The following is a 27,673-nucleotide window of genomic DNA, read 5'->3' as shown; positions in this document are numbered from 1 at the left end:
AATTTTGGACTTTATGAAACCTTATGACAAAAAAGAAAACAATTCATACAATCATTCGGAAATGGGGAAGCAAAAATGTGGTTCACATATTCAAACACTGCACACACGATACAGTAAAACCAAGGTGTGATTCATTAATCTTGTGTAATAAAGGTACTATTCGTATAATCTCGTGCAAATAGATGTAACTCAAATGTACTCAATTGAACACAACATACGTCTCATGTACTCCATTGATACGATATAATCAATCGAAACAAACATTATCAATTGTAATAAATATAACAACTGCATCTAACACGACGCATGACTCGTATAGGCATTTGTACAGCACATACGAGTCATAACAACGTATGTCTCATTTAAATACTTGTAAACCTTGTAAACGAGAAATTTTGACCTGGTTCACATTTCCATTGTCAAACCTCACGTCTCCTGAATTCTTTGATTAGCCCACACTTGTATTGACCACATACCCCCTTGATGGATCCACCATGCGCACAGATTTACAGATCAGCACTTCCGTTCTTGTAGGGCCTTGATGGTCGCACATGCTTCATCCCCATACCGATTGACGTACAAACAACCAGACCGACAGCCTAATACACCCGCACACACAGTGCTAAAATAAAACAACGCTGGTCGTAATAATAGGTATGGAATTAAAATCTATACATACAAGCTACTAAACTAAATTCTTAATAACAACTTGTAACAGTTCAAAAGTTCATAACGTTGCAAATTCGCATAGTGATAAAGAAATATTTCACGCTACGTCATTAAATCTGAATATCCATCACATATTTGCAACAAAAAATGTAACACTTACCCCTATGGCTGTAGAATGAAATGGAGACCATAAACTCCTTGACAAGTTCCCAAAAGACCAATGTGTCGGTTAGAACAGAAACAGGCCTTAAATCTACAGGAAAATGAATATTAGCAAGAGTAAAATATCCGTGCATACCGTGCTTTTTGTGTCTTTCACCGCATGCGATCTACGATGAGATGCATGCTAGCTCATTCACCTAACTAGAAAAACAATTATCCGCACTAGGTAACGTTGTACGCATATAAGACGAAAATGGTGTATAGTATAGCAATACCTTTGACACTAATGCGTTGGGATACTACCATTACTCCTACTCCTACTACTATTATTATTATTATTATTGAAAGCGGCAATGACCAACATCATCTTTATTTTCGCCATCGACAATAATAATAATAATAATAATAATAATAATAACAATAATAATAGCAATGCTAAATAATAATTATCAACGTTTTTATAATCATATATTTGATCCAATTATAACAAGCTTAACGACAATAATAAATGTGATGATAATGTTAATGATGATACAAATGAACAATTTAAAAAGGGTTGTGACGATATGGTCGTCTACGACACGTATACGACACGTATAACGATATACATATAGTTGATGATGCCATACAATATCACGATAATTTGCTGTACTAGTTAATGTTTACATATAATATCACGATAATTTGCTGTACTAGTTAATGTTTACATATAGGAAACATATCCTATGTTGACAAATCAGCTTTCTATTTATCTAAAATAAAATTATTTAAAAGAATTTTACTGATTTAATCAAATTAGTGTGTTATACATTTAGAGCTATTATTAGTAGCAACTAATGGGACTCAAGTTAATGACGTGTTAATAATGGCATTGTTCTAACATGGTTTCAGTTAAAAACATTCAAATTTGTTCGACTAACTTAAGCCGTTAATCATGTAGCACCCACCATTGAGCTCAGACCCTTTACACATGTATCTTGTTCATTTAATAAAATCCAAAATGGTCTCCTGAGAAGATATAGGCACTGATATTGCATATTTTAAGATTTCAAATTTAACATTTGGTGTGTATTAAACTGCAAAATAATAAACAGCAATGTTCTTGTTTCCATACATATGGAACATAAGTCTCGGATGAGAGTGCTATAACTTGATTCTGCTCGGTGCTGTGATTCAGATTTGGTAATCCATGTCATTGGTATGTAGGCCTATTGTGCTTGGTTTGTTCCTTTTGCTTATAAAATAGTTTCGCATGATTAAAGAAAATGTAATGAAATAATTTTAATCCTCAGAATGAAGCTGAGAGTAAGGATTCCGTTATTCTACCTGTAAAGAAAACAGCGGCTGTTTTCGTAATAGAAGATTTTTCTATGTCCTATAATCGATGATCGGATACTTGGATATTTAGGATCATCTAATGCACTAGCACATGACATGCCATTAAAATTATGTGGAGAAATATTGTTTTAATCCTGGCTTCAAACAATCCACGACATATGTGGACCACGCTGAACCGTTTCCGGACATGACAGTGGCGTTGTGCAGTCAACATTGTTCGATGGCGCCAGGCCACTGACTCTTCCTGTAGCTGCGGAGCACTGCAGATAATAACACTAGAAGGGATTCTAAGGAATTTGCAATGCAAAGTGTAGTTGTTTCCCGGCGGCATAATAAATGCTTACTTTAAAATGCGTTGAAAGCATATATAAAACAGACGTTAGTGCATTTAAATGAGGTAGGTACGTCCAGATACTCTTGCCTATGAAGAAGTAGTGAATGGGCGCAGACAAATAATACAATTCAAACAGACTGTAATGTTATTGCGTGATAAAAATACACTACTTTCCTGGTACAAATGACAAAATGAACACTCTATACAATAGGATACATTTAATAATAATAATCATAATAATAATAATAATATTGTTAACTTAATACATTACCCAGTCTTAAGGAGCTTTAAGTGCTTTACAGTATTCGATAACACATAAAATCATATAAAACGACAATATTATAAAAGCAAACACCATGAATTTATAAATTAAAAACTAGCTGACAATAATTAAGGAAATAACATATTAACTCTTTAAATATGTTCTTGTAGCCGAAATAGGTGGGTTTGAAGGCCACTCTTTAATGAGACCAATGTATCGTTGTGTCTAAGATCATTGGGAAATTAGTTCCATGTAGCTGGGACCTGGTACGAAAAAAAAAAAAACCGTTGCCCGTATGACTTCGTTATAGGAATGACAACAATGAAAATACGAGTACCAGAAGAGGAGTGTACCTTTCTAGATTCGGTGTACACATGGGTGAGTTCAGATGCATATTGGATTAGAGCGAGTCGACTAAATGTAGAATAATGAACAGATTTTGTTCTTGATTCTGGATCAAACAGGTAGCCAGTGGATGTTACAAAGAGGTAGAATTTGCATTATGTTCCTGGTACTCTAAGGATAATCCGAACAGCCGTGTTTGGATCTTTTGGAAGTTTTTATGGTATATATTGAAATGAACCTGACAAAAGTGAAGTACAACAGTTAAGTTAACAACGAACATGTCATACTGTTTCAATTGTTCTTTTTAGATATATTCTGCTGTATGCATCCATCATTGAATTCTTGTCAGGTTAAATCTCCTTGGTTACATCCATTTGTATATATGCGAATACAGAGATAAAATGAAAATGGATTTTGGGTTCAAGACTACTGTTCTGAACAATTTATCCGTGCCAAGGGTTTATGAAGAAAAACGTTAACTTCTTTCTGGCAATTAGTGTCAGCTAATCAGCTATATTCATTCATTCAAATAAGGTATTTAATATACCACCACCATAACGTTGTTACGCAGTTCAGGAACACTTGGTTGCCTGTTATCCAATAATCAACTTTGTTTTCATAAAAATTATTCAAAATCAATAATATTTTCTTTCAAACTTTGAGCAGAAGCGAAGTTGTTTCGTAGTGTTTTGCAATTTGTTTCATTTTGTGATGATCAACTGATGCAGTTTTCAATGTAGAATTAAAGTTCCCACTTTAATACTTACTGAAATCGCTAAATGAGGTATCATGATTCATATGTGGATATATAGCGTAATCTTAAATCGTTACATAGGTTTCCATTCGATACAAAATATTAAAGATTTAGCGTTTCTACAAACATAAACATAACTCAGACGTGTTTACGTAAAATTGTTACCATATCACTTTCTTCTTTAAAAGCGACATATATGACAAATGTGGAGTTAGAATGACTGCCATAAAAGAGGGAAGATAATTTTGGAACTCATCTTTTCTTCATCGACACATATTATTAATAGCGCTGTTGCAAAAATACGGTACTCAGCATTGTATACCCCTTTAAAAATAAGGCGTCACTAAAGATTATAAACGCTCTTGTACTCGTGTTTCTGACGAGACATTCCGCAATACTGGTATTAAATAAGAAAACTAGTTGATTTGTTCAATGTATGCAATATCTTCAAACATTATGACAGTATGCTGAAAAACTGAACCATTTATACGTACAGGAACATGTGAGTACCCGTCTATGAAGTATGTGTATTAATATTAGACTTTGTATCGCGATATTTCTTAAAATAGAGAAAAACTTTACAAATTACCTTGCCTTTATTGCGAAATGTCGCATAATTATGCTCATATTGAAAGTATTCAACGTATGCGGCTGGTATTAATTTCACTGAAACCAAATGCATCAGAAAGAAACCTTTTGTTTGGATGACGAAGGCATATCTCCAAGCCATGAGAAAAACGGGGACATTACGATAGCAGCCAGCTAAGTGTAACGACTCTGTGGTCATAAACTAAGAAAAAAAAAAGAAGCAAGCTCAACAAGTTTTGTAAAACGTAACAAATATTTAATTATTAAATTTGTAAAATTACAATTTAAGGGAAACTTAGTGTGTAATGAATCGAATTCAAATTAATACTAAAAAGTTATATTGAAGTCCAAAGGAATAAACTTTTATACATAAATTTCATATCGCTGAATGTACTGGTCCGCCAATAATCTTGAAAATTCAAAATAGTATTGTCCATAACTCATTTGAATAACTCAAAACAGTCCCAGACAAATATTGTAGTCCAATGAACACTTTCTAATTCCACTGAATAATCCAAACATATGAGCAGTTTCTTTTTGTACTGAATAACCAAACAAATGTTTCCTCGTAAATAATATGTAAATACAATATAAAATACATCTTGATGTTACAATAAAAACACACAAAAATAAAAATGAAAAAATTATTCAGCCTTAGGTTCTTAAATACAAGCGAAAGAGGTGAAAACGCATGTTGCTAGTAACTTTTACGTGTCACATTGCACCAAACATTACCTAATATATCCAATGAGAAATAACTTAATTATTCTAAGACCCAACCTGTCCAATGTTATATACATAAAAGAGAGTATTGTATGAACTACGGAAGCAGCAATACACGTCATGGTACATTAAACACCGTATCAAAATAAATAAGGCATGCGATTGGCTGAAAATAGATAACAGCGAAAAATAGCGAATTGTTTGAAAAGACGTCGACGTATGGATAAATTGTGCACTATAGCAGACATGCAAATAAAACCATTTTCAGTTTATCGCTCTCGATTCAAATGTACTAATAGACTCAAACGGGGAGATCTCACTGCAACGTGTGTTTTTAACTGAAATTTATAACGGGTATTTTCTAAAAATGAACCTCGGAGCATATCATTGACATAAGTATAAATTTGACCGATGATTAACATTACGGTTTATAATAGCTTAATTTGCTTTCCGCGTCCTATTGTAAAATATATCTTCAATTGTAAAGCACACAAAGAAAAAATATGTCGGGGAAATGCTTGTTTTACTCTTTCGCCTTTATATCAATAATTTTCCTTGGATGATTGTTCTTATTCTTTTTATTGTGTTCTTCTTTTATGATCGAGTCTGTATACATATTTTCATGTTTTGCTTAGATATTTATTTGGAAGGTAACATTTGTTCGGATTATGCAGTGAAAATAGAAAGTGCTCATTGTAAATCAATAATAATTTGGGACTATTGCGAATTATTCGACGGAGTTCTTGACAACGCCATTCTGACACGTCAGGAGGTCGGCGGACCAGTATATTTTTGGATCTGAAATTAAATTGGAACATTTCATTCTATTGCACTCGATATCGTACTCTCGAATGTATTACAGTTGGCATAATGTTCGATTGCAACCATTGACGATAGAACTCTATCGAGAAGATCGACCTTATATTTAAATATAATAACAGTCGTACGTAACCGTTTGTGCGACATATTATGGAACAGAACTCTGTGACGTTGTTCGCGAATTTTTCACAGGCGCACCAAAATTGCTAAGTTCTCTGGTCTCGCGAGTTGCACAAAATCTCTAAAAAGGTTGCAATGCGAGTCGTTAATAGCATAAGGAATGTTACGTTGGATTGGATGCTTCAACTGTGATTACAAGAGGCTCAATCGACTACTGCGAATAATGACCTGAGCACCACCAAAAGCGATATAAAACTTAAATAAGATCGCGATGTAAAATTGCATATTCCGCTGTGGTCAATGATCCGTATATGCGAATATGATCTAATATATCTAAGATCTCGTTGTCGATTTCCGTACTGGCATTGCCAACTTCCTTTGACGATATCAACAGCACCAACCGGTCAACTATTTCTCTCGTCCACGTAAAGATTCTAACACACCATATCCCAGTCTATCGTTTGAAGCAATTGCATCACAATTTAAATCAAATATTTTAAGTACCCTACAAAATCCTCAGTTTTGCCATAACCTTTAGGTCTTTCTATATCTATCGGCTGTTTGAGATATAACAAGAGCTATTACAGCATTACGCATTCTATTATATCTTTTTGACACATCAGTAATATTATCGTCATACTCGATATTACTGCCTTCGTCAGATCAAACTCTAATAATATTTCGTGGTAATTCGTTAAACTGTGTATTTGTCGGTATTCTGTTTTCGGATATTATCAAGGTCATCAGGTATATTTTTCGACAAAAAATTGTTGATGAATTATACATATTCCTTTTGACTTATTGTTATTTTGTGTGTTCTAACATATTTTCAATTTTTTTTCTTTTATTGCTTTATTGTCTTCCAAGGAAGGTTTAGTTGGATCAATTATCTTTTCTTGCTGTTGTTGAAATAATTCTGCTAATACTTTTCTGTTTCGAATTTATCATTATTTTTTGTCAGTAATTTGTTCTATCTCAGCGACCTGTTTTTCCTTGCCTAATCCTAACAAACCTTTTTCTTGTATCTATTTTAATTTATCAGCGGATAGAGTTGATGTAAAGGTTTAAAAAGTTTAGCAGTTTCTTCAGCTGCTTGAAATTGTCCTTGTCGTTCTTCTTGAACTTTCCTTTTGAACGCCTCTCTCGTTGATGCAAACATTTTAGTAAAGCAATCTTTTTCTTGTCCATGTATTCTACATCGCAGCACAAAATTGCTCACAAAAATCTTTCAATGCAACATCTAAACATTTTTTCTGGATCTCGTGCAAGTTTATTAAATACGAAAAAGTTGTATTTGTCGCTGGTTGCGGAGCCACATGTGGCTCTATGAAACAACTCGATAAATCTATATTTAGCTACGTCTCCACATTGTTCGTTTGCGATATTCCGCTCATCAACGTTGTCAAGTCCCGAAAGTAGTATAAAACATCATGTATTCGTCGAATAAATCTGTCAACGTTATAAAATCCTTGTGCAAGATATACCGCATTACATTTTCGATTTCGTGACAGTGAAAAGTAAGATCGTATTTTATTCATGTCGCTATTATTCAACGGAATATCTTCAAATAAAATATTTTGTTTTCTTCGGAAGAATAAAACTCGGTCACCTGAATTCAATTTTCCGTTTGTTTGATCACAAATAAAACGTATCATCGCCATTACTTATTTCGTCGCGTAGTATCTCATTGTAATCGTTTAATAAATCATACTTTTTCTGTTGTGGATTAATGTGTAAATATATACACGGTCGTAATGAAAGTTATTGTTGAGAAGTAAATTCAATATCAAGTGCATTTACCAGATCCTGTCCTGTCAACGATAAGATAATGAAAATCTGGAAGTTCGTTGTTATGTTTGTGCCCGATCAATCGCTCGTTGTCAAAGTTTACTACTGACATGTTCGATTTATACTTAATGTCTGACACAAAATTAATCTACCAGTAAGAAATAAACAATGACTTATTACACAAAAGTCGGAACAGCATTAACCAGATCAGCTTCGGCAGATACGGTGACGACAAAACGGAAGCGTGGACTTATCGGGATATCTTAACAAATCCGGAGGTGCAATGACCGGTAACTTGTCAATGTCATGCCAGCGCGTACTAGATCTAGAAACAGTGGTTAAACGTTAACTCGACTCAAATTGTATGTTACGCGCAATTGAAAGCATTTGACAACAACAAACTAGATAAACTAAGGTGGAACAATGGCGGACAAATTAATATGTCAGGTCAAAAAATTATAAATTTAGAAACTGCATATTCACCGCTGAATCTAAATCAAAGACAAGCTTTAAGTTATTTTCAGTGGTTGTTGTTGTTGTTCTAGGCTTCAACGCCATTTTTCAGCACAAGATATGCTATACATGGCGGCCAGTATAACTGGTGGAGGAAGAACCCTGGAAAACCCAGGGAAGAAACACCGACCCACGAGAAGCTACTGACAGGCTTTCCCACGTACCAGCGCTAGCCGAGCCTTGGACTCGAACCCACGCAGACAGAGGTGAGATGGCAGTGATCCAGAACGGTGAGTGCTTTAGACCACTCGGCCACTTGGGGACCCTTATTTGCAGTGGAAATACGTTGACGATATTAAACTTTCAATGATTGGCGGAGTCATGACTGGCAATGTTAATATGTCAGGAAAAACGATAATCGGGTTGGAGGTAGATTTTACAATGGAAAACGCTAACACAATCCAAGTACCAAGTTTTAATCAACTAAAATTAGTTTATGATGCTTGTGTAAAGAATGATGGCGACACAATGGCAAAAAAAAAACTGTCAATGGGCAATAGTGCTAAAGTGACTGGTCTATCAATTAATTAATCGCCGGTTGATAATACTGACGCAATAATTTATGCTTTGTTAAAAGGTCCACCGACAGAGTATTTACAATTTTCTGGCGGAACAATGACAGGGTCAATATATATGGGCGGTAAGTTAATTCAAACAACACAACTTGACAATACAACGTTGGACAATGATGATTTGCTGGCTAATGTTAGATTTGTATAAAATAAAAAAAAAAACAATTTCGTAAGGTTATCCGGTGATACAATGTCTGGCACGAAAGTTAAAAAAAAGTCAAGATATACTCCATTTAATCCATCTGACTTAACAAATAAGTATATGTTGACGAAAGTAAAACATCAGCGATCACAGCTGTATTTGCTGAAGCTGATGCCGAATACATTAATTAGACCGGATACGTAATATCAGGCTCCGTTGACATAGGCGATAATAAAATAACAACAAATTATTCTCCGACTAATCCAGCCGATTTGGCAAATAAAGCTTATGTTGACCTTGTTTCGGTCGGTGGCGTTAAGCGAACTAAAACAACGCTGGGTATATTCCACCATTCGTTGAAACATCTGATAACCGAGTTGTATTTGTTGCAAGTGCGTCCACGCAGTATAAAGGATAGAATCCAAATAATGCTTTTTTTCAGTTTTATAGAGTATGGTGGACAGGAATGGAAAACCAAAGGTAAAACAAGTAATGTTTGTTTAAAGATTAAATGTCCCATCGCGGTTTCGATCTGGCAGTTTCATTTGCGAGGTCGATTAAATTCTGGTGATGGTAGAATTTATAACTGGCGATTAGAACCACTGGCTGACAATGTTACCTGGATAACGTTGTTCAGTTCAACTAACACATATATTGGAACAACGGCGTACTTTACAATTCTAGCAGCAAATACTGTCAACAAATATCAATAGCAATGTTTCCGAATATACGTTTTTGCAGAGGAAAGTCCATTTCTTGCTTAGTAGATCAGTCACAACACTGTGATATATTGATACTTAGCCTATGCAGTTTCTCGCCAAGGCATGCTTCTTACAAGTAGTTTGGTGATTCTGCCATTTATTTCTTTAATCACATTCTTCATATCTCAATTTTAAATCTACACCTTCAATCCTACATTCCTACGATTTATCAAACGTATTTGTAGCTGGCGCAACGTCATCTCTTATCTGTAACTGACACACCGTCATCAGATGAAATGACCAACATTTATTGCTGTCTACCCTCGGAAAAACTCTTTTAGTCGCGCCTAACTGAGCTAAACGGAATTATTCACAAAGAAGAAGGTTTTTCTTTTTTACATTTAATGTAATCCTAATACCTCCAGTTCTTCATTCTGCTATATTGATTGATTGATCTTAAAGTAAGGAGGGTGCGTCCATTAGACCATGTACGTCTCTACTCGATATATGGGAAGGAAGTCATCACCCAACAAAATCTGACCCTTAATCTGAGTGTAAAGACCATTCACTATGTTTGAACCCTAACTTATAAACAATCCCAGTGGACTTCAGAGAAAACATTCCCTGAACACCTTTTCATGAGCTAACGTTAGGGTATGTTTGTTTTAGTTGCAGACCTTTTATCTAACTCTTATTTACATATCAAAATGCACAAATCTAAATTATATAATCCAGAACAAAGCCATCTATCCTTTTGGAACTATTCATGTGTATCAGAATTTCAAAACATAAATATATTAAATAGGAAATTACTAGGAAACTTTATACTTATGAACTATTTAATTCCAATTTAAACAGTAAGCACCCAACTCTATTTCAAGGACTTTATAACCTCTAAAAGAGATTCAAATTTCCCAACAATTGGTGATTCATCTAAATGTCTGACTATTAAGGGGAACTTGCTATCATCGATTTCTAGTAAATTTATAAACACATATCTTGTTTATTTTAATTCTTTGTTTCTTAGTTTAATTTTTTATTTCATTGCATGCTATTGTAATGTAACATTGTATGCTGGACTTGGCTTTGTCCAAAGCTGAGTTCATTATTTGTTTAATTTCATTTGATGTAAACAACTAATACTAGCTAATTGTGACCTGAGGTTAAGTAGAGAATGTTTGTAAAAAAAGTATTTGCTGGAGAATGATTCCAAAGAGCCGAGTAAAAGTGACTGTAGTTCACCCTGTATACTTGTTCCGAGAGCAGAAAATATTTTCCACATGTGCAAGGATTATAGAAAGGTGAACAGTGTGACTAAAATAGATTCATTTCCGTTACCAATAATCTATGACTGCACTGAAAAAATTGAAAATGCAAAAACATACCACCAAATTTTATCTTCTGAATGGATCTTGGCAAATTCCATTGACGGAAAGAGCAAAGGGAATTTCGGCCTTTTTAATTCCAGATGGATTTTATCAATACAAAGTGATGCCCTATAGGATGAGATGTTCGCCTAGAACTTTTCAACATTTAATGAACATGAGTACATCTGGTCTAGATAATTGTGAAGCTTACATCGTTGATGTTATCATCTACAATAACACATGGAAAGATCATTATAAACAGGCTTGAAATTCTTAGACAGACTCACTGATGCAAATTTGAAAATTAATTTATCAACAAGTGAGTTTTGCCGTGATGTGGTAACATTTCTAGGACATATAATGGGATATAGACAAATTCAACATCTAGATGCTAAGATCAAGGCTATCTCTGAATTCCCTTTGCCTATCAGTAAAAAACAACGGATGTGATTGTTGGGTATAGCTTGATACTATCGGACATTTTGTTCCAATTTTTCGGTAATTGATAAGCCCTCATCAAATGTTCCGCGCGAGAAAACAAAGTTTCATTGGTCTGAAAAGTTTCAGGAGGCTTTTGATAAGTTAGAGGCCATATTTAGGAATGCGTCAATTCTTACAGCTCCAAATTTAAGTCAATCATTTCAATTATATGTTGATGCAAGTTCAAGTTTTCGATTCAAGAAAACAAATATGGTGTTGTCATCCAGTGTGCTCTTTTTCTAAGAAATTAAATAAACACCAGGGAAGTTATTCCATTATCGGGGAGGTATGTTTAGCTTTAATGTTGGCGTTACAACGCTTTGAAATTTATATTAGTTCAGCTTCTAGATTATTCTGTTTAGTGATCACGACCCTCTTACTTTCATCGGCAATATGAATAACAAAAATCAGAGATATTACAGTGGATTTTGTTGTTGCAGAAATATAATACTGACATCAGACACATCACTGAAAAAGACACATTGATAGCATATATACTTTCACATGCATATAAATATATTGTTTCATGTCTACTTTGTGTCATTCAGTAGATCTCATCTTATGTCTATTTTAACTGCATGTATATTTGACGTATAGTAAAAATAAAGCTTTTGTTGCGTAAATCTTTCTACTTATGATGGGAAGTGTTATTTATATTTAATGTAATTCTTTGTTAGTTAGTTTAAAGTGTTTTTATTTCATTACATGCTATTGTAAAGTAACATCATTGGCTTGACTTTACCGTATCCACAACTGAGTTCATTTCTGATTGACCTGACTGAATTCGTTATTTTATTTATCCTAATAATATCTTCATTAGTATATATGAGTATGAACTTAATAACAGGACTTTTATTCAGTTAAACAAGAAGGAATAAATATGTTTATTTGGGTCTAGTATTTAGAATTGCCTAAGTGAATTTTACAGGTTATTGTGACGTAAGTAAACAAGGATCATTGGATCATTCTGTAAGGTTATTTTCCAATAGGCAATGGCTTTCTTAGAAAATGCTAATTGTAACCTTTAGTCAAGTAGAGAACACTATATATATATATATATATATATATATATATATATATATATATATATATATATATAGATTGTAACTGTGAGGATTTTACCATTCGTGCTTTAACATCCAGCACTTTCAAGCTGTATTATGATGTGACCATTTTGGACTGAATTTTATTTTCTTCAAATTAATGAACTGAATTGATTATATTCTCTGGAAATGCAAAGGTGCTCTGATCAACTTCTTGGATAAAACCATTCACTGAAATTTATACTGAATTCAAATCCAGAATTATATTTCCGCGAGTCAACAAAAGACTATAGATATATCAACACTTCAATACATATTACAGACACGTCATCGACTTCAGCTTTAAATTATGTTCTTGACTTTTCCTGAATTTTATTCAGGATTTTAAATTACTTACAGTTCATTGTCACTACAGCAGAGTGATCATTATGATGTGGTTAAGGAATATATCTTGAAGGGTTATGAGTTGGTACCCGAGGCATATCGACAAGGTTTTAGGAATTCTAGAAAATCAACTGACCAGCCCTTTCTTGAATTTGCATGTAAAAATGCACAATAATTTGATAGGTGGCGCTCTTCTCGAAAGGTTAATAAAGATTACAAAAATGTCAGGCAACTCATATTATTTGAAGAGTTCTGGAACTGTGTCCATAGTGATGTTAAGACGTATCTTAATGGGCATAGGGTCGAAACTTTATACTGGTCGTACTACTGAATAGTATTCCTTAGTTCATAAAGTTTATTTTGTCATTAAGTCTTCCAGTCAGCAGTTTTCTGGATACGTCGCAATAGGATTTGAAATCCTGCACGGGATAATCGGCTCTTTGTGCCGTTACCTTCACTTTAGACTCTGATACTTTGCTTGACGTTCAAGTACAATGAATCGCTCTACCAGGTCTCTCTCGTTCAGGTTGTCTTAGTTGTCAAATTTTCAGAGTAATTTCCCTTTCGCAACAAACACTGCATACGTCCGACGGGCAACTGAAGTCATTCACGGGATTATTGGCTATTCGCCGTTCCCTTCACTCTTTCTCCCTTCTCTCGCCTAGTTGACGTTCAAGTAAAAATATTTAATTTCACTTACCGATATTAAATTTTTGCATTCTCTTCCATCACAAATTCAAGGAATTCAAAAGTAACATTCTTTCATGTCAGCTTCTTATATTCAGCAGTGAACGTGTCCCACTTGCGCTCAGTATTTGTCTGCTAGTTCTTGTCCAGTTGTACAGCCGAGAACCGTCCAGTTTGAGTATTATCCGTTTGCTCAAATCAACAGTAATCTGAGTCACCCTGTATTTGACAGCGGTACTCGCTCTTCCATGTCTCTCTCGTTCATGGTGTCAGTGCACCAATGCAGAAGACATACGAATACAACGAAACATATGATAAAGAGTAATGTCAATGACCTTCTTATATAGTTGGTTAGAAACAAAAGGAACAAAAAGGGTGCAAGACAGTGCTATAATAAGTGAATTAAAACTATATATATATATATATATCTTACATTAAAAATAACGTGGCATTTTGAAGTGTTGGTATAAAGCTATTTGATATACCAATAGTATTGGTATATAAAATTGTGATTTACCAATGGCATATGAATACGCATAATGATCATGTTTGTATAGCTATTATACTCTCTAAACATGGATATGAATTTCTATCAAAAAGGAGAAAATAACAAGAAAATAATTTGCATGTAAACTATTTTATAGAAACTAACCTTTTTATACAAAGACAACCATACTCAGTTCAGGAAAGAATTGATATTAAGCTCCACCCTGTGTCATCTGCTGTCATATCTGTCAACACTGCTGTTTCGTTTCTCCCTCAGGCACACGTCAAACACTGCAACTCTGTGGAAAGAGGAAAATAATGACATCAAATAAGGAGCAAAATAATCAAGCAAAATTTAATCTGCTAAACTGTGAGTTATATGGAGAAATTGATAGAGACATGGCTGAGACATTTGTAAATGAAAATGATCATTCTGTGTCCAAATGTGAGCTTTATAGGGAAGATAGATTTGTACACCATGAGCCTGATGAAATACTGAAATTTATAGAAAGTAAGCAGAATGCAAACACCTTAAACATTACACTTTTTGATGTAAGGCCAGTGAGAGAATTCTTGCAGTAAACAAATGAATTCAGAAATTTACACAAGATACACCCATCTGAATTGGATCAGCACCTGACTGGGTTTATACTCAGTTTTAGGAGAAAAGATGGATCTGAATTTGAACCGAACACAGCTTAAGAAGCGTCATCAGTTCCATTGCTTGCTACCTTAAAATCAAGACATTTGCAAGTACATCCATGAGAGGAACAGACTCAAATTTTGCATTAAAAAGAGAAGCTCTTCGGTCTAAGCAAAAAGATTTAAAATCTAAAGGAAAACGAAATGAACCCACTTGGAGTCAACCGATCACAGACAAAGAAATAAATACCTTGTATAGCAAAAAACTATTGGAGATGGAATCACCTGAAGCCATTGTTAACACATTGTGGTTTAACAACTCTGTGCATTTTGGTTTGAGGGGAGTGACTGAACATAACAATCTGACATGGGAGGGATGTTACACTAAAGAAAGATGAGAATGGTCTCTAGTATCTTGAACTCAATGAAAGGCAGACAAAAACAAGAACAGGAGACAATGTCAAGGACATCAAGGATATTAATCCTGAGATGTATTAAAAAAACAAAAACAACAAAGAGAGAGATCCATTTCCTACCTACCAAGGGTATGCTGAGATAAGACCAGCAGATTTTTGTCAACGTGATGATCCTTTCTGTATTGCGCCCAACACTATCCCAATCTCAGCGACAAACCCAAAATGGTTTAAAAAATAAGTCATTGGAATTAACAAACTTGGATGCATCACGAATAAAATGAAAGAAAAGGCAAATATTACAGATAGAAAGAAATTACCAAACACTAGTAACCAAAAGTACCTATGTCAGAAGTTAAGAGACAAAAACATTCCCCCAACTGATATCATGCAAATTTCAGGACACAAAAATGTGCAGTCTATAAACAGCTACTCAAACATTAGTGACAATCAACAACAGACGTACTTCAATTACCTGAGCAACACCGGCCATCCGAGTAATGATGCTGTCAACCCCCATCCCCACAACAATAAAATGTCAAACTTCACAGAAACAGACTGTATTATATCAAATTCATAACGTGTAATATTCAAAAAAATTAGATTGTCAGTAACCCATCCTGCGGATCAAACATCGCCATACAAAATATGTTTGTTACGAACCTCCCGCAAAACGTGAACGAGATCCCTAATTTAGACAACTTCTTTCAACAGGCGAATTTTCAAACAGGGCCCACACAGCGGAAACGTAGGAAAATTATTGAAAGTGATACTAGCAGTCAGGAGCAATAGCGAAATATGGACATAAACAATATCAATGAAACGTAGTTAGGGTTAAATTGTTTAATTATCTCTTGTTCTTCCGTTATTTTGCTGTTTCTGGCTCGAATCGCAGTGTGGCTATAGATGCAAATGGCCGCCATGTTACTGTTCATGACAAAAAACGCTGCAAATTCATGTGCATGCACATTATTAAACAAATTTTGATGTTAACTGTCAGCCTTGTGTTTTCATTTCATTTAATATTGCTAAAAAAACAAAACAATTAATATGAATGACGTGTACTGGACATTATGAATCACTACAGAGCGTCTTATTTGAGTGTGTATATACGTGCAAGGGGTTGTGAAGAGTTCACTCCCCTAAAGTGCACAGTTTATGGCCGTCAGATTTATCTCCCATATAAAATGTAAACTTGTATGTGGTATAAATAAAATATATTTATAATATGTACGCTGTATTAATGATATACCACTCGTTGTAAAAAATTTTCTTTAAAATGAAACTCGGGCAAACCTCGTTTCCTTTTAATGGAAAATTTATACATCTCGTGGTATATCAATGATACATCGTACACACACACACACACACACACAGATATATATATATATATATATATATATATATATATATATATATATATATATATATATATATATATATATATATATATATATATATATATATATATATATCAGTTTGATATACCGATACTATTGGTATGTCAAATTGTGATCCGCCCATGGCGCAATAATACGCATATTTAAACATTATCGCGAGCGTCTGTAGTTGATTCTAGACCAATGATCACTTTCCACATATTAATCACTAGTGACGTATGAAAATAACGATTAAAAGTATCGATAATTCCAGTTTTCTAAATGTATTTAATATGGTACACATTTCCATCACAATCCTGTCTGATATGTGTTCCCCCACCCTCTCATGCATAACGGACAAACTGCGCATAAATTTGGAGTGAGAGAAAACAGGAATTTGCCCTGGATTAAAACCTTGAAACATGTATTTAATATTTTGCTGTTATTGTTGTTTCTTAAACATACTATAACGTTCTAAAAATCGATTATTATTAATTAGATATGAAAATTTCCAAAGAGAGAGAGAGAGAGAGAGAGAAGGAATTTAAGGCAGGTGGTAATATTACCAAAGCAGAATAATGACTTAGCAGATCAACTGTAAATATATTTATATATTTTAATTACCTGTTCTTGTTTCGTCATTTTGCTTAATTTCTAGTCCACATTAATTTCCATGTGCCGGTACGTGATGGCTAAGCGTTCATGTAACTGGTGTAGCTAACCAAGCGTTGGTAGTGCTCTACTTACATCGTTAAAACCATCTTTCATGCTTAAATCATAAGTGTTTATTATATGGATTTTATCAATGTCAAGAAAATAGAAACTAAAAAAAGAAAGCAATCAACTTATCAATCTGCAAAAGTGATTGTGAATAGCTACAAAAGGCATAGAGCTACACATTTCTTAGCGGACACACTCGGCTAATGTGAGGAGCTGATTCACTCAGTCAATAAACAGCTGCCTGTAGTAAATCTTAACTCCGGGTTATTAATTGGCAAAGTCATAAATTATAATATGAGTATTACAAGTATGTGGGTAGATGAGTATACAAGCAGTATGGGTTTAAAAGCTGTTGTATTTATACAGCAATTACGGAAATTTGGTGAATTTGGCTGCTTGAATATTATTTGACATTTAGCTGCTCACAATTTGTATCATATCAACCCCTTATTATATATATATATATATATATATATATATATATATATATATATATATATATATATATATATATATATATATATATATATATTCTTGTGCTGCATACAATTATTTAGTTTTACAATAAAAGAAACAATGAATAGAGGCCTCTTACCAAGACGTTTGCATTCTCTTTGATCAGAATGAAGAACATTGCAAGTCCGTTTTACGCTCCGCTCAATCATTCAGCAGTTGTTTTCCATTTTATCGTCTGCTCTAATAATGTCGATTGAACACCATTTACCATTCTTATCTTGTATCAAATAGTTGTCTTCTAAGCAAGAATAATGTTTGCTTGATTACAGTAAGTATGAAGGTTTTCTTTCCGGGTAGCTAAACATCTATCGCGATCCTAAGATTTGCTGGTTAGTTCCTTTGGCAAGATTTACATATCTTGTATTGTCGCAGACTAAGTGGAACATATATGGTACATAACTTTATCTTCACCATATTCATAATAAAGAAAATGTTGCTCTTGTTTGTGATAAAGCGATTATTTGTTTCTGATGATTTTGTTCTTGTGATATATGACTCATTGCTTAAATTTCTGTACGCAGTGTACACGTGTAATTAAGGAGTTAAGGTAAATAATTGCGATTATTTTAATTTATATGTGCATTTGTGTCTTTACTTATTTTTCATTATACAATCAAATCATTCAACTATGGAAATGGGCGGTTTTTGGTATCATTTAGAAACGACCAACAGGATTACGCAAAACACTGATTAAAATTATAGAAAACAAATCACGAAGTACAACATATTTCCTTACAGGTATGTTGTACTGATGTAAAGGCATATTTATGGGTAAGCACAGTAAAATTCGGATAATAAATGCATTTGTTGCAAACACAAGTACGTATCTGCACGTAAAACAAAATATATGTCTACAACCAAAAACGTACGTTTCGGACGATCATTTTGCCGCAATTACATGATGTCTCAAAGACTAAGTATATATTTACAATACATGCTACTGTCTTTCCTCCCTTTTTGTGATTGCATCTTCCGTTGATTAAATTTTCGGCTGTCGATCTTATCCGATGATGACGCTAGATGTGTTGGCCACAGTGACTGCGCATGCGGCTCCTGAGCTGGAAGCTTGAGGCACACAGGATGTTACAGGTCTGGCATGGGAAGTCTGTACAGGTGATTGTCTGGGATGCTGCTATGTGCCGTTTTTCTCACAGGGCTGCGAATCGTTGGAAGCTTTCACCCTCCACTACTTAACATTCTTTGTGATGAGTGTGCGCCATGTAGACCATTCCTTCGCCGAGTCTTCCAGGTCGCTGTGTTGGATTCCGCACCATTTCAGGTTACACGTAAAACTGACTTTGTACCTTTTCCAGGTGCACCCTCGTTTCGGCATTCCCTGCTTGAGTTTACCATAGACGAACTGTCTCGGTAATCTGGTCTTCTCTATCCAACTGACGTGGCCAGACCATCCCAGCAGCAGTGCCTCAATTCTAGGAACACCGACCCTATCGAGGACATCTAAGCTGAACACGCTGTCTTGCCTTCTAATGTGCATGATTGACCACAGTGAGTGCATGTGGAATTGCTAGCGCTGTTTCTCATGCCTGAATTATTCAATCCAGGTTTGACAGCAATAGAGCAGGGCGACAGCTTTATATACCTTGATCTTAGTGGGCATCCGAATGTCTTTTTGCTGAAGGACTCTGACACTAAGGGTTCCTAGGGTATGGCCTGCCTTTCGGGTCCTGTTTGTAATTTCATTGTCCAGCGACCCATATGAAGACGTTGTGCTTGCCAGGTTTGTAAAGCTCTCCACGTTATCCATCTCTCCACTAGATATTGATAGTGATTGTGGTGGGTTCGTGTAAGGAGATGATTGAAGGTGTAACTCTATATTATCCACGTTTATTGTCAGACCAAACACACCTGATGCCTCAGAAAACTTTATCACAATGGTCTGTAAGTGGTATACCTTGTGTATCACAATGGTCTGTAAGTGGGATACCTTGTGTATCACAATGGTCTGTAAGTGGTATACCTTGTGTATCACAATGGTCTGTAAGTGGTATACCTTGTGTATCACAATGGTCTGTAAGTGGTATACCTTGTGTATCACAATGGTCTGTAAGTGGTATACCTTGTGTATCACAATGGTCTGTAAGTGGTATACCTTGTGTATCACAATGGTCTGTAAGTGGTATACCTTGTGTGCCATAACTGCACATCGTCTGCAAACAGAGTTTCGGGAAGTCTATCTTGTGTCAGTGTTCTTGCAGAGAGCCGACGCAAGTCAAACAATTATCCATCAAGGCGATACTTGATGTAGACTCCAATGTACAGATCCTTCACTGCATGGATTATGACTTGCGTGAAGAAGATGTTGAATAGCGCAGGTGCGAGCACACATCCCTGCTTCAATCCGGTCGAGACGCCACATTGATCTGAGTACCCCCATTTGTGAAGACCTCTGTTGTCGTTGCTGTCATGTCGTCATGGAACAACTTAATAAGGGTGGTGACCTTTCTGGGGCAGCCATGTTTTCCAAGGATGAACCATAGGGTTTCTCTGTTTTTAGAGTCAAAAGCCTTTGTTAGGTTGATGAACACTGTATAGAGAATCATGTTATGTTCCATGGATCGATCCTGTATTGGCATCACAGTGAAGATCGTGTCGACTGTGCTGCAGCATGAAAGGAATCTACACTGTTATTCAGAAGGCGGTTCCTCTGTATGGTTGCGACAAGTCTATTCAGGATGGTGCGGGAAAGAATCTTCCTTGAAAAGGAGAGCAGAGAAATTTCTCTCTAGGTGTTGCGCTCAGTTCTAGCCTTTTTTGTTATATAGTGAGGTGATGGTGGTGTCTAGTAGATCTGCAGGCATCTCCTCCTCCTCCCAGATGCTAGTGGGAATGTTATGGAAAGCTGGAAATACTTTTGTGCCAAGAGCCTTGAATACCTCTGCAGGTTTTCCATCTTTACCTGGTGCTATGTCGCATTACATGTGTCCAATGGCCTTCCACACTTAATTCGCAGATGGGGAGAAGTCGAGCTCTTTGATGGATTTTGTTGTAGGGTTCCTATACCGACATTGGATGTGCGATTGATGAGCTTGCTCAAATGCTTATTCGATCTTGCCTTTATCTATATCATTTCTTTGATGGTTGAGTAGCCATCTTTGGAGAGCAAATGGCTGGATCCTGATCTGGGAATGTCATAAGCAGCTTTAATGGCTCTAAAGAACATTTTGGATTTATTCATATCAGCATATTGCTGGATTTCCTTAGCATTAATTTCCCGCCATCGATCCTGCATTTTGCCGAGTTCCCGTTGAGCTTTTGCCTGAAGGTGCTTGCGCTTGTCTCTGCTAAAGATTGAAGTTAGGTCTTTCTGCCACTTAGAGAATGTCTTGCTGTTTTCTTCAATCAGATCTTGATGTCCTCGTCATATTCATGGAGCCAGTCATGGTGGACGCTTGTTATATGACCCAGGACTGTCTTTGCTGATTCCGTCACCATCTCTTTGAATTGGGTAAATTTTTCTCTTGAGCCTCCAGTCAGTAGTTCTTTGGATATGAGGCGCCAGTGCTTAGATCATTTTTGCATCCACGTTGTCTTGTACTTGTCCGCTTGTCTAAATATGGTATTGGAGATCACAAAGCTGTATTCAGCATATTTGCTCAGTAGAAGAAGACCGTTGAGTTGATGTTCATTTTGCCAACACTATGTTTCCCGATCACACCACTCCACTGAGATTGGTCAATGCCAACTCCACGTTTCCCAATCACACATCTCCTCTGAGACTGGTACATGCCAACTCTGTCATTGAAATCACCCAGCAAAACAGTTTGTCATTGGCCGAAACATACCAGAGGATAGAGTCCAAGTCGGTATACAACTCGTTCTTGGCTTCATCTGAGCATGTCATGTTCGGAGCATAGGCGCTCAAAGGGAGGCGGAGTTTCACGTGTCTCTAGTTGATGTACGTTGGTAGGTCTGGAGGTGGCTCAGTTGTCCTAATGGTAGATCCCACTACATGGGTCCTGTCCTAATCTTCTATGTTTCCTTCCACAGCATGTCGGATCTCGCTGAGTGCTGCAAAACCGATATTGTATCCTTCTCTGGCAATAAAGGCTGTTCGTCTTTTGAGTCTTGCCCCCGTGTGACTATCCATGAGAGTACGGACATTCCATGTTCCTATGACAAGTTTCTTTTTACTCGGTAACTTTGGTCTGCTAGTTTCTGCCAGTCGCGATAAACTGGGAAGACTATACAGGCAGACAAGGTTTAGGTCACCACTTCTATACCCTTCCCTGTATAGGGTGAGCAGTGTTGTCCTAAGATGAGCTGCTCAGTCACCCCGTATGCTTCTTGACTCCTCTCATGCCCTGGATACAGAAGTGAGCGACCACTTGTCCAAAGGATGCAGGCTTGTGACTATGACTGCCAGTAGTCGCCTACACATGTCGCTTCGCCAGTCCCTCATCGCCGCACGTATTTCAAAAAGTACTAGTATATTCACTTATCGGTTCCACAACAAAACCTGTGCGGGAGAGCGTTTAAAGTGGGAAAGTTTTTGCACAGGGGCAATCCCATCATCTCAACCACGGGAGTCAGTTCCCTATGGTACGATGAATCGCTACGGCTGGATAATTTGTTGGCTTCAATGGATGGCAAAGACTTCTAATGAGCCTCATCGATGCCGGAACAGACTTTACTTGGAAGGATAGGCAGGTCCCTATATTTAACCCATAGGTAGGGTAATAGTCTGTGTGACGCCAGAATGTGTCCACGCACCTGAGGGTCCTGTAAGCCACACCTATGGAGTCCACTGCTACTCCAAGATCCCCTTTAGTTCAGCCTGGTGTCCGTGTTGCCACGAGTAGGCACTGCAGGAGTCTTGGTGATGGAGGGGCTATGTATTAGCTTGGGGAGGCTTACGCACCGGCTCTCCTTTTCGCCAATGGAAGTTAGAGGCTAGCCAGCGGAGGCAGCTTGAAACAGAAAGTGCAAGCACTATCTACAACTGCAATACTGAGCTAAACGAGTCGCACACACCCTGTGGCACAGCCATTAAGAATACTGTTAGGTAATATTTACAAAATTTGTCAAATCTGTTCGCCCAAACTATCGAAATTTTACAGAGTTTCCTTTTGCTTGTTTTCATGCCGTTCATTGCCAAAAGACGCATATAAAAATAGCACATCCAACCTCTATCAATTTTACACAATATACGTTTTTATCCAGGTTTAACGGCTTTTTTTCTCCTAATTTGAGTTAAAACACATTTGTATTGAAAAGAGAAATTGTATCTGACAGGAAGACGATTTTTCCTGTGCAGTAGGTCACCTATTCAGAAAAGGTTTCTATGTGTTTATCTGTATACACACTCTTCCTCTAATTTAGGTAGTGATGTTATTTAAGATATATAATTCTATCGATTTTCGTGTCGATTTATTTTCATTTGTATCCCCAATGTTTAGTAGTAGATAGGGAGGTCTTTACATGGCAATGTAGGCACTGTGTCAAACGATTAAATTATTATTTATAAATTTACCTTGCAAGATTCTTCAAGTTTATTTATATGTTTAAGTGCGTATAATATACATGTAGATACTGCGTTAACTGTACATTTGCTTCTATTTTGACATATACATATTTCTTCTATGAAGTGTGTGTCAAGATATTTTGATAATTTGCCAAGAATTCGCAAGCTACACACAAAATAGTATTCCGTTCAAAAATTATTTTTACAAAAAAAGGCATTTTTTAATGATTGGATCTAGCCGTATTGACCAAGATACAGATAATGGACTATACGTTTACAAAATAATGGTAGGTATAATTATTTTTCAATAATATCTATTTATAACGTTCCACTAATGTCTAGTTTAATTAATCAGAAGCTCTACTTATTAAGGTAGAAGTCCATATGTTTACGTCGATACCTGTCCGTTGTCACAAGAGAAATTTCAGAAATATTAGCTCATTTCCTTTAAATTGGTTGTACCAAAATTATCAAAAAGCAGAAGAAAAAAAACCGAATAAAAACACAAGGAAATTGATGAGATGTTTTCTTTCTATTAAGTGATCATACATATGTTTTGACATCCTGATTTAAAATTTTGCAACCATTTTCACGTTTCTCGTCAGGTTTAGTTTCACAAAAATAAGTAAGATATATTCACATTATGTACTAAACAATTACATCCAAGAGTACTATATTCTATCAGTTCTAGTCCAAAAATGTCTTTTCTCACAAAAGCAATTTCATGGGTATTCCAAAGTTCAGGGCGATCTTCAGTTTCTCAAAACCTCAAAACAAGTTTGACAAACTGCATATGGAGCCCATTATTTGTCTTGATCACTAAACTTCATTCCAAAATATGCGTGATCCATTCTCTTGAGATAATATGTGATCTTCTGTCTTTGCTTCTTCGCCACAAAACCACTGTTAATATAGCAGAATATGTCAGAGCTGCCATGTTGAACAAGTCTATATATATATATATATATATATATATAGAGAGAGAGAGAGAGAGAGAGAGAGAGACAGACAGACAGACAGAGACAGAATGTTTATATATGCGCATTATTGCGCCAAGGACGGATCACAATTTGATATACCAATATCAATGATATGTCACGAGATTTATAAATTTTTCATTTAAAGGAAACGAAGATTGCCGAGTTTCCTTTTCATGAAAAATTTATACAACGAGTGACATATCATTGATACTGCTTACATAATATACACAATGTTTATTTATATCGCACACAATTACATAAATTTGCTCTTTGAACGGAGGTAAGATTTACTACAAGGTGTTGTGTATTGACTGAGTGAATGAACTCGTCACATCACCCGAATGTGTCCGCTACAAAATGTAGTTCTATGCCTTTTGTGGATATTCACAATCACCTTTGCATATTGATAAGTTGATTGTTTTCTTTTTTAGTTTCTATTTGTCCTGACATTGATTAAAAAATATAATACACACTTACGATTTAAACGTGAAAGATGGTTTTAATGATGAAAGTAGGGCACTACCAACTTTTGTTTAGTTACGCCATTCACATGAACGTTCGCCATCAGGTACTGGCGCATGGACTATAAACTAAGCGAAATTATGAACCAAGAAGAGGTAATAGCCCATTTCATATCAAATTTAACCGAGTTGCTCCGTAACTGAGCTTACGCCAGAAGGTAGATCGCTCCGCCTACCGAACACGTGACTTGACAACGTCTTAACCTCCGACAAACGTTCTGTGAAAATGGCGTGCGTGATAACATTAAAAGATATACCAGATGATATTGGTGAGCAATATTTGCCATATGAAGCAACATTGAGACAGAGACAGAAAGCGAGAGCATTTATCCATCGCTTGCACTTCTCTAAGTTACATCGGTATGCGAAGAACTCGCCCCCACGTATCTGGAGAAGTCGCCCCAGAATGGTTGGAGAAGTCGCCCAGTTGGTTGGAGAAGTCATCCCAAAGCTTGTCACCCAAATAACCTTTTAATAACACAATTAAGTCATCTTTTACGTGATTCATATATATATATATATATATATATATATATATATATATATATATACACGCGATCACACAAGAGATATTCACTAAATTAAAGCAATATCATAGTAATATTTATAAGGACGAAATTAAGTCTGTATATAATCTAATGAATGATGACAGTATAGTGATTAAAAAGGATAAGTCAAACACTATTATTATTGTGAATCAAGATGATTATGTTAAAGAAGTTGAACATCAGTTAGAAATTAAATAAAAAATTTCAACATGCATTAATGAGATCGCTAAAAATAATAATTCCGTAAGTGAGGAATTTGATACTTTCCCTCTTAACATACGTACACCTCAAAATAATAATTCCGTATATGAGGAATTTGATACTATCCCTCTTAACATACGTACACCTCAATTCTACATATTACCCAAAACTCATAAAAATCCTGACCATAATTTACCTTTAAATTTTCCAGGACGACCCATTATATCAGGTTGTAATTCATATACTGATAACCTATCCAAATTTATTGATAGTGTTTACAAACTTTAATGAAATCACTTCCTTCATACATTAAAGATACAATTACTTTGATTAAAAAGTCGAAGTATATTCCACATCTATCTGATAATTTAAATCCTGGTATCATTAGATGTAACATCACTATATACCAACATTCCGCATGCAGATGGTATTAAAGCGTGCAGATATTTTCTTGATAACAATCCTAATAATAGCACACAATCTAGGAAAGATATTTGCAAAAAAATAAAAACTTATCTTGGAAAATAATTAATTTCAATTTAATAATACGAATTACATACAGATAATGGGTATTAATATGGCTCATATATACTCTTCCCTTTCATGGGTGAATTAGAAAAGAATTTTATTCAAAACGAAAAGTTTAATCCATCTCTTTGGTTCAGATTTTTAGATAACATATTTATGATCTGGAAGCATTCAAGTGAAGAACTGAAAAAAATAATGATTGATCGCCTAAATCATTTCCACCCGACGATTAAATTTACCTATACTGCATCTAGTACGCATGTTTCATTTTTAGATGTAAATGTAATAAAAAATATTGATAACACTATCTCTACAAATATTATTAAAATGCATCTAATGATTGGAAGAGCAGAGCAAAAGGGACAGATAACACTTATTTTTCGCTAAGTACAGAAGCGGAGTTGATCAAATGGAAAAGTTGAAAAATTGCAAATTTTAAAGATTTAATAAGCTATTAAGTTGAAGAAAAACAACAATAAATAAAGCCTTAACCATGTGGCTATATTTCAGAATTACTATATATCATCATTGGGGCGACTTCTCCAGACGAAGTGGGGCGACTTCTCAGAACCGTTGCGAAATTTGTAAATATATACAATAGCCGAGTCGATATCGACAGAAGCAGCTTGTCGGAGGAAAATGGCGGACTTAAACAGTGTCTGGAGGTGTGTATAATAGCGCTCGCTGATTGGTCAATCGAGCAGAATGATTGACAACTGGCGATAGGTCAATTATCCGAATAACCTCCCGAGTTACTTTATACTCCAGCTAATCAAACACTGGTGGGTACATGTACATAACAAAATGGCGTCCATTGTTGTTTAGAAATATTTCAGAAATAAAATTAATTAAATGATTGAAATTTATATGTAAATTATCCACAGACTTTCAAAAACAAATCTGATAAACTCATATGAAACGCATTTTATTATAGTGACGTTTCGGATGCACAGAAATAGTTTGAACAACTTGCTCTTTGATTGTCAGGATTAAATTTACTTCGACACCGTTTCCTTACTTACGTGTACGTGTCCAGATGTAAACAGCTCAATGCTACTCTCTCGTATGGGTTTGAAATCCGCCCTGGTTTCCAGAAAATAAGACAGGATGGTTCCAATATTAAATTTCGTCAATATCTGCGGCCGCATCGCTGTTGAATATGCATTTTTCAACTCGATAAACGATGTTGAAGTAGTTACAGAAGTTGATGCTGATGCTGAAGCGTCCGCAATTTGTCAGGATTAAATTTGTTTACTTCGACACCGCTTCCTTACTTCCATGTACATATCCAGATGTAAACAGCTCCAAGCTACTCTCTCGTATGGGTTTGAAATCCGCCCTGGTTTCCAGAAAATAAGACAGGATGGTTCCAATATTAAATTCCGTCAATATCTGCGGCAGCATCGCTTTGAATACGCATTTTTCAACTCGATAAACGATATTGAAGTAGTTACAGAAGTTGATGC

General features: G+C 35.6%; 1 long non-coding RNA gene across 1 annotated transcript; it reads right to left on the bottom strand.

The window, feature by feature from the left end:
• Window positions 1-15: 15 nt before the first annotated feature.
• On the bottom strand, window positions 16-27,673 carry LOC149779350 (uncharacterized). Its single transcript, XR_016415398.1, has 3 exons — window positions 27,230-27,673; window positions 14,444-14,576; window positions 16-622 (listed from the first exon to the last, which is right to left on the bottom strand). It is a non-coding gene; the product is annotated as an uncharacterized LOC149779350 (long non-coding RNA).

This window comes from Sinohyriopsis cumingii, chromosome 17 (assembly GCF_028554795.1).
Source record: "Sinohyriopsis cumingii isolate HCF-2022 chromosome 17, ASM2855479v2, whole genome shotgun sequence".
In the NCBI taxonomy this organism is placed as follows: domain Eukaryota; kingdom Metazoa; phylum Mollusca; class Bivalvia; order Unionida; family Unionidae; genus Sinohyriopsis; species Sinohyriopsis cumingii.
This window is presented reverse-complemented; position numbering and strand designations above follow the sequence as displayed.